The following is a 9,600-nucleotide window of genomic DNA, read 5'->3' on the forward strand; positions in this document are numbered from 1 at the left end:
AAAGGGGCGGCAACCAAAGCGAAAAAGGGAGATTTTTGGGTAAATTACAACTTATCCGAGTTTCGTTCTTGTTCTGCTGGTTAAGTTGTTTAGAAGCTGATAGCTAGAATTAATATCATTGTGAAAGTTGCACTTTCATACAAGAGCCTTCTTTCAGAATTGGCTTGAAAGATTATATAATAACTCAACCCTCGTTTTGGATATTCGTGCTTTAGATTGTATTTTGAATATGTACAAATGTTAATATATATAATTGTTTACCTTAAAATTAAATAACAATTAAACTTATAATATGGTTCTAAGGACACGTGATTTCACTTAATACCAATTAATAAATATGAAGATTAGTGACACAAATGAACTATAAAGTACAACAAACCACTGTTAGAATGGAACTCAGCCCTCGAGTTTGGATACCCTCGAACTAGTTGATGCAAGAACAATTAAAATATAACAAGCTCATGAACAATGGTATAAATGAGAAAGAGAATTATATTGCTTTGATATATGTGAACAACTTTTTTTGGCAAATGATTAGAACCCCCCACCCCCCCTTTATATAGTAGAGGAATTCCACTTATGGTATAATTCTTATTACAAAAGAAAATCCCATGATTGGCTAATTAACCGCTTCTGATTTGATCCGTTCCGAGATTTACGCCATGATTCCCGACCAGTCACGGATATCTCGCCTTTCTGTTAGTGTGCTATCTTCGATCTTATTCGGTGTCTGTCTCATTTGGTTTCGATCGCTACTAGCCTCGATGTCGACAGGTACCTCGATTCTGAACTCGGTACCTTATCCTCGTGACTTAGTCTGTTCTATTACGAGGTCGTCCTTCGATGAAACCTCCGGGTCTCGGTCAAATAGTAAAATCAGGTAGGCCCGATTTTAACTGCATACATATAGTCCTCTCATTTTTTGGAGTGTAATGACAAGAAACGAATTGATCTTTCGATTTTCTACCTCGACATGCCATGACATCATCTTCGTGAAGTAAGCGACGGAAGTGACCGAAATATCCCGTCGGTACAGTTTCCCAAGTCATTAATGAGTGTCAGTTGGTAGTCGACCACTAGTGCCTTTGAACCGTCGCCGTGAATCGAATAAATAGATCACTTTCTCATTGAATCAAACTTTACTTTCGCTTCCTTCTAACCTCCAAAGCTTTTGCCTCTATTAAGTTCTTCCCTTCTATAAATCTTCAGGTTTTGCTGTTAATCCTTTCTTAAATGTCAAGTCCTATTATCTTCCTCTTCTTCAAACTCACACAAAAATGGCAAAAACATCGAAAACGGAACCACAAAAAGAAGCTGCTTCATCTTCTCAACCGGCCAGCGGGAAAATGCCGGTGGAACAATATCTTGAGGAAAGTATTCCTCGGGGGTGCGTGCTAAACTCCGATTTCAAGACCGATAAACCTCGTCGATTCCTGGTCGATGCGAGCTAATGTCGAGGTATATATGCTCAATAACTAAGGGATACCTGAAGAAGGTAAAGAAAGACTGCAACTGGGAGGGCAAAGAGGTGGTGATCCCGACCCCCGAAGAAGACATCACCACCCATGTGGAAGGGTTTCTAAGTGTTTACACTTACCCTTTCACGCTGGGCCCCCTCGACCCCATCGTCGTTGATTTTTGCCATCAATATCAAATAACCCTAGGCCAAATCCATCCTTCCTTTTGGCGAATTGTTATTCTATTCCGATTCTTCGTGAGCAAAGTCGAGGGGATCCCTTTCACCCTCGATCACCTTATCAGATTTTATAGCCCCCGCCTCTATCGAGGTGGGTTAATAAAACTCCAACGTCAGGCTACCAAAGTGCTGTTCTCGAGCATAGACGAGGACAAGGATCGAGGCTGGATGGGCCGGTTTGTCCGAGTGAGGACTTCCGACCTAATCCCAGCCGAGAAGATGTCATTTCCTAAGAAATGGAACATGAATCGTAAGTACCGTCTCATTGTTAGCTTCCATGTATTATTTGTTCCTTTGCCTTTTCTCATTGATGTCATTTTCCATGATGTAGCGGTTTCTTAGATGCCCATGCGATTCCCGACCTCGAGAGCTGGGTTTGGAACCTGGCCTTGGCCTCTACATACAACGAGCGCTCATGGCACGATTTATCAAAGGGCCGATGGGAGGCCAAGACTCATGGTAAACCTATTTTTTTGTGTATTTGATGATTTGATTAAGATGCCCTTCTTCTACTTATTCAGTTTTCTCTTGTACAGGCCTAGGCAAGGATGCGGTCATGAGGCCCCCGTCTGATGAGGAGGAGACTTCGACCCCAGTTCCAAAGCCGGCGAAGGATAAGAAGAGAAAAAGGACCTCAACCTCCAAGGATCCAAAGCCTAAGAATAATCCGGTTCGTAAGCTGAAGAAATACATCGTTGCCCTACCTGCGGATGTGATTCAATGGCTAAGGGAGGAAGAAGAAAAAGATGAAGATGATGGCTCTGAACTGGTGGCCCGAGCGAAGAAAACCATCGAGGCCCCAAAGTCCACTGGGTCGGTAGTGGTTGAGGAGATTTCGCCCCGAGCCGAGGGGTCTTGGAAAAGGACTCGGGCAAAGTTCTCGAGTCATCGAAGATCGAAGATTCCTCCGACCAAGATGTGCAAAAGGCGGGTATGTCTGAAGGGGCCGGCTCCGAGGCCCTTCACAGCGAGGAGAACGCCCCAAGTGGCTCACTTGGGGCAATAGATATTAGAGATTTGCCGATTCTCCCTGCGTTTTCCGAGGAGGCAATTCAGGAGGCCCAAGCTATAAGGACTCCCGAAGTAGACGGGGCCCATGGAAGGGAGGCCCCCTTCCATAGTTACTTTATCGGGGTTGAGGATGCTACCGACCTGAGTGAAGCATCGAGTGTCTTCGATGAGGCTCAACAAGCCTTGAATCGGGTGAGTCTCAACTCCCTTTGTAGATATCATACTTAGTTTATTTCTTCTTCTTCTTGTCTAATTTCCTTTCTTTTACCGTATAGGCTTTGACAATCCATTAGGAGGTGTTTCTAAAGTCTCGAGCAGAGCTGAGCCGATGTGAGGTCGACCTTCGAGGGCTCACGGAGGAGAGAAATGCCCTTAAACTTCTCAGTGGGCAAAAAGAAGATGAGATCAAAGACGTCTGAGCCGAGTTGGCCAAGGCTCACCAAGATCAGACCGACTTGATCGAGCAGGTAATGAAAATCTTAAAAGCTCATGGGCTCGATTCCAGAACGGCGGCTAACATTTCAATCTCACATCTGCAGCACAAGGTCGAGAGGATCAAGTAGTTTCGCGAGGAGGTCAACATGATGAAGGCGGAGACCTTGGGGTGGAAAGAAAGTGTGGACCACTTTGCTGCTGAAAAAGAGGCTACTCGAGCCCAATTGTCATCTGTCACGACCCGAAATTCCCACCTTCGGACCGTGATGACGCCTAACATTTCACTTGTTAGGCAAGCCAACGTTAGAATAGCATTATCCATTTTTAAAACAATTTTTAAATTTATTAATAACAAGGAAGCAAATGCGGAATCAATTCTGAAATAATCCATAATAATAACGGTGTCTAAATACCATCCCAGAATTGGTTTCACAAGTGCACGAGCTTCTAGAATAAATACAAATAAGGTCTGAATAAAATAAAGCTATCTGGGAATAAACACACAGCTAAAGTAAAATAGACGGGGACTTCAGAACTGCGGATGCCATGCAGTTATACCTCAAGTCTCCTCTGGTTGCTGAAATCCAAGCAAGTCTATGGTACGCCGCTGGGACCAACACCAAAATCTGCACAAGAAGTGCAGAGTGTAGTATCAGTACAACCGACCCCATGTACTGGTAAGTGCTGAGCCTAACCTCGACGAAGTAGTGACGAGGCTAAGGCGGTTCACTTACCTTAACCTGTACGCAATATTAGTAACAACAACAATAATAGAAATAAATCAAGTAATTCATTTATAATAATTGAAGGCAACTCAGCAGTCATAACCAATTATCATTTCCATTAATTCTGTTGCAGCGTGCAACCCGCTCTCACAATATATTCACATTCAATTCTGTTACAGCGTGCAACCCGCTCTCACAATATATTCACATTCAGTTCTATTGCGGCGTGCAACCCGCTCCTCCAATATATTCATTTTAATCAAGTCTGTTATATATTTATTTCAATCAAGTATATATATAGACTTTTTAATAAGCCTGTTGCGCTGTGTAATCCGATCCTCCAATATTAACTTTTCATAAGTCTGTTGCGGCGTGCAACCCGATCCTCCAATATTAACTTTTCATAAGTCTGTTGCGGCGTGCAACCCGATCCTCCAATATTAACTTTTAATAAGTTTGTTGCGGCGTGCAACCCGATCCTCCAATGTATCCATTTCAATCAATTCTTATAGAAGAAATTTCCCCTATAAATGCAACAATTAATATAAAATTATAAGACAATAAGTATACAACAATTATGATTTAATTATGAAACAAACAATGACAAATATCAAATTACTATAGAAATCAGGGAGAAAATAGGCAGTGTAATATTTAATATGCTAAATGTCAAATAATAATTAAATCACATAATTCAAATAACATGTAACAATTAATGCTGGAATTCAAGAATTAATATTTGACAAAGAATAAGAGAGAAATAATTATTATAATAATTAATTTATGATTTTTCAAGTAGGCAGGCAAACAATTAATTTGACGACGTATAGACGCTCGTCACCTCGCCTATACGTCGTTCACATGCAATTCACATGACAAATAAATTAAGGGTTCTATTCCCTCAAGTCAAGGTTAACCACGACACTTACCTCGCTTTGCAAATTCCAAATCAATGATTCAACCACAGCTTTTCCTTTTAAATTTGCCTCCGAAAGCTTCAAATCTATTCACAAATAATTCAATATATTCAATACTAATCATAGGAATTAATTCCATATGAATTTATAAATTTTCCGGATAAAAATCTGAAATTTATTAAAATATTCGGCAATGGGACCTACGTCTCAAATCCCGAAAAAACTCACGAAATCTGAACACTCGTTCTGATACGAGTTCAACCATACCAATTTTTTCCAATTCCGATATCAAATGGACCTTCAAATCTTAAATTTTCGTTTTTGGAGAATTTGTTGGTCTGCCAAGAACGTAAGACTGCCACCATCTACGGACTCTGCCCTCTAGCTGAAAAGTAGCAAAGTCTACACCATGAGACTCCAATATCCTCATGTTGTAGAGTTTATCCGTACACCGATCAATGAAATCCTGGGGATCCTCATGTCGCTCACCCCCAAAGACAAGAGGATGTAGTCTAGTCCATCTGTCCAATAGTTTCTGAGGATCAGCGGTTGCAGCTGGCCTGGGCTCAGGTGTAGCTACTGCCACTGGCTGGGCTCCACCTACAGGTAGTGCACCCTAGGTCTAATATACAACAGTTGCCTATCCATGAGCCTGTGCGGTAGGGGTCTGTGCTCCGCCGCCCGCCTGGGATGTGGCTGGGTCTGCCGGAAATAAACCGGCCTGAGTCATATTGTCCATGAACCGCGGCATATGACCCATAACATCCTGGAATCCCGGTGCAGATGTGAAATCCACAGGAGCTGGCTCTGCCACAGGCACCTCATCCTGTTCCTCAACAATGAGGTTCTCTGCTGGACCCACTGGCGGCATAACTAGAACAGTCCTGGGACGTCCTCTCCTTCTACCACGGGCTGGAGCCCTCCCTCGGCCTCAACAACTGGGGGAGTAGCTCTTCCCTAGTCTGGAACCTTATTAAAGTGCGTTCTCACCATTTGTGAGAGAATAAGAGAAGGATATTTAGTACTACATCAATTGCACGATGGAATATGAAGAAAGGTGGTTTCCTAGCACTCTATAGCCTCTCGAAGATAAGTACAGACATCTCCGTACCGATCCGCAAGACTCTATTAGGTTTGCTCATAACTTGTAAGACCTACGTGAACCTAGTGCTCTAATACCATGTTGTCACGACCCAATTTCACCTATAGGTCGTGATGGCGCCCAACATTATAGCTAGGCAAGCCAATAAATAAATTAAACATATATCAATTATTTTCAGAATAATTTTCTAAGTAATTTTTATTATTTTTTAGGAATATTAAAGAAATTTGAAAAGATACTGATTAACTTAATTCCAAGAAAATAATACAAATCCAAATTCTACCAATGTGTGTGCCAAGACCTGGTGTCACATGTGTATGAGCATCTAGTAGATTATACAAAACTCCAAAATCTGTCTGAAATAAGAATAGACAGAATACAAATGCAAGAAAAGGCACTGGTAGCTGTAGAACGGCTCAGAAAGGCAGCTCACCACTATGCCTCTAGATAACGTGGATGTGCGATGATAGGTCCTCCACTAGTGCCTGTCTCAGATCCTGCATAAAAAGTGCAGCAAGTGTAGTATGAGTACGTAAACAACGTGTACCCAGTAAGTATCAAGCTTAATCTCGAAGTGGTAGAGATTAGATAGTCGACTTTGACACTGACTAAGGGTCGACAATATTAAATAGAATAAAATAGAATTTATTTAACTCAACATGATTCACAAAGTCAACAATAATTTTATTTAATCAGCAGAAATAATTAAATTTGTTCAAATGCAACAATTCTCAATACATTAATTAAATTCCTTCAATTCCAATAAATTTCCAATTTATCAATTTGCCTCATTTACAAGAATAACAATAATTCCTTAACAAACAGAGATAATAATTTGTTAAATTTCAAAGATTTCCAATTCATCAATTAGCTTCACAACTTGCAATAAACTATCAAGTATCGCGTAGTTATTATTATTAGGCACGATTTCTTTTGAGATCGTACGGCCTGATCTAGAGTGTCGTGTACACTGCCGAGGGACGTGCGACGCGATCCATAGATGCATCTATCCTGCCGAGGCGTTCGACTCGCTCCACAAGAAAGGAGGACATATTATTTTGTATCTCCGGAAGGAGAGTATATTTATTATAAGATAAATCCGGGAGGAAGAACAATTTCTCTTAACAATTAATTAATTTAAACAGAAGATCAAGCACATGAGATTCCCATCCTTTAATATTTTTATCTAACAATTCACATCATATATATATATATATACACACAAAGAATATAATTTACACAAGTAATTCATGCTTTGAGTCCTAAACTACCTGGACTTTATCATTAATAGTAGCTACGCACGGACTCTCATCACCTCATGCGTATGTAGCCCCCACAATTAGCAACAATTATTACTTTAATTACATATGGGGTAATTTCCCCCTCACAAGATTAGACAAGAGACTTACCTCGTCTTGCTCCAATTTAATCTACTAGTAGGCCTTTTTCACGATTATCCAGCTCTGTCTGGCTTGAATCTAGCCAAAATAATTCGATACAATCACTAAACCAATTATAGAAATCAATTCCATAAAAAAATACTACATTTTCAATAAAAATCCGAAATTAATCAAAAATTTGTTTGTGGGTCTCACATCTCAGAATCCTGTGAAAGTTACGAAATCTGACAACCCATTCAATTACGAGTCCAACGATACTAGTTTCACTCAAATCCGACTCTGAATCGACACCGAAACCTCAAAAATTTGTTTCTATGAGATTTCTAAAAAATTTTCAAATTTTAATCTCAAAACACTAATTAAATGGTGAAAACAATGATATATTTGTGTATATAGATCAAATCCGAGTTAGAATCACTTACCCCAATGTCTTTCCTTGAAAATCTGACAAAAGTCGCCTCTACTCAACTCAAGTTCGTCAAACATGGCAAATGGGACGAAATTCCCTCCTTTATAGATCTGCTCAAGCAGCCTTCGGAACTGGGCCTCGATCGTAGCTTCAATCATGGCCCTCGATCGTGGCTTCAATCATGGCTCTTGAGCCTGGGCCTCGATCGTGGCTTTGATCGTGGTCCTCGAGCCTCGGCCTCGATTGTAACTTCGATCATGGCCCTCGAGCTGGGCTCGATATCAGGGCTCGATCCTGAGCCTCCTCCCTGGCTTTGACACTAGCCGTCGACCCTGGGCTCGATATCTGGGCTCGATCCTGGGCACGATCACAGCCCAGAATATCCAGTAGAAGAGAAAAATTACAACAGCTTTTTAAGTTCAACTTTTGATCCGTTAACCATCCGAAATTCACCCGAGGCCATCAGGACCTCAACCAAATATACCAACAAGTCCTAAAATATCATACGAACTTATTTGAAATCTCAAATCACACAAAACAACGCTAATTCTATTTTGCACTGATACATTGTGCACTGAAAAGTCCTAAAACATCATACGAACTTACGAATCATACTCCAATTCAAGCTTAATGAAACTTAAGATTTTCAACTTCTACATTAGGTACCGAAACCTATCAAATCAAGTCCGATTGACCTCAAATTTTGCACACAAGTCATAAATGACATAACAGAGTTATGAAAATTTTCGGAACTGGATTCCGACTCCGATATCAAAAAGTCAACTCCCCACTCAAACTTCCAAATTTAAATTCCTATTTTAGCCATTTCAAGCCTAATTTAACTACGGACTTCCAAATAAAATTACGAATACGCTCCTAAGTCCAAAATCACCATACAGAGCTGTTGGAATCGTCAAAATTCTATTCCGAGGTCATTTTCTCAAAATATTGACCGAAGTCAAACTTGGCTTTTTAAAGCCAACTTAAGGAACCAAGTGTTCCGATTTCAATCCAAACACGTCCAAATCCTGAACCAACCATCCCCGCAAGTCATAATTTAATATAAGCACATATAAGGAGTTTTATTTAGGGGAACGGGGTTTTAAAAGTCAAAATAACCGGTTGGGTCATTACAGCTTTAATAAGCGCCTCTAGAAAACTAAAATCATATTTCCAATGTCATCTAATATGTGTTGTGTCAACTTATCCTCTTAGAAACGTTTTACACAAACCCGTACTTTCGGGTCGACTGGCCAAATTGGCCATGGAAATCAGTGGGTACGATATTGAGTATCGACCTCGTACCGCCATCAAGTCTCAAATTTTGGCAAACTTCGTGGATGAGCGCCGGCCCTCGTACTCGAGGTCCAAAAAGAACTACTGATAAAATCGGGTACATATTCGGGGGTCTGGACCCTATTTACGGACAGTGCTTTGAACGCGAAGGGGTCCGGACTAGGCATCGTGCTGAAATCACCCACGAGTAGTATAGTTAGACAATCTATCAAAACTACACTATGGACTAACAATGAGGCCGAGTATAAGGCCATGGTTGCAAGTCTTGAACAAGCTAAAAGCTTGGGAGCGGAGGTCATAGAAGCCAAATGCGATTCCCTCCTCGTGGTAAACCAAGTTAATGAGACTTTTGAAGTTCGAGAAGATCGAATGCAGAGGTACCTAGATAAACTACAGGTGGATTTACATCGATTTAAGGAATGGACATTGCAACATGTACCTCGAGAACAGAACGGCGAGGCCGATGCTTTTGCCAATCTAGGTTCATCGGTCGAAGACGACGAACTCAACTCGAGGACTATCATACAACTCATGAGATCGGTGATAGAAGAAGGCCACACCGAAATAAACTCCACAAGCTAGACCTGGGATTGGAGGAACAAGTACGTA

Source organism: Nicotiana tomentosiformis, chromosome 8 (assembly GCF_000390325.3).
Source record: "Nicotiana tomentosiformis chromosome 8, ASM39032v3, whole genome shotgun sequence".
NCBI lineage: Eukaryota > Viridiplantae > Streptophyta > Magnoliopsida > Solanales > Solanaceae > Nicotiana > Nicotiana tomentosiformis.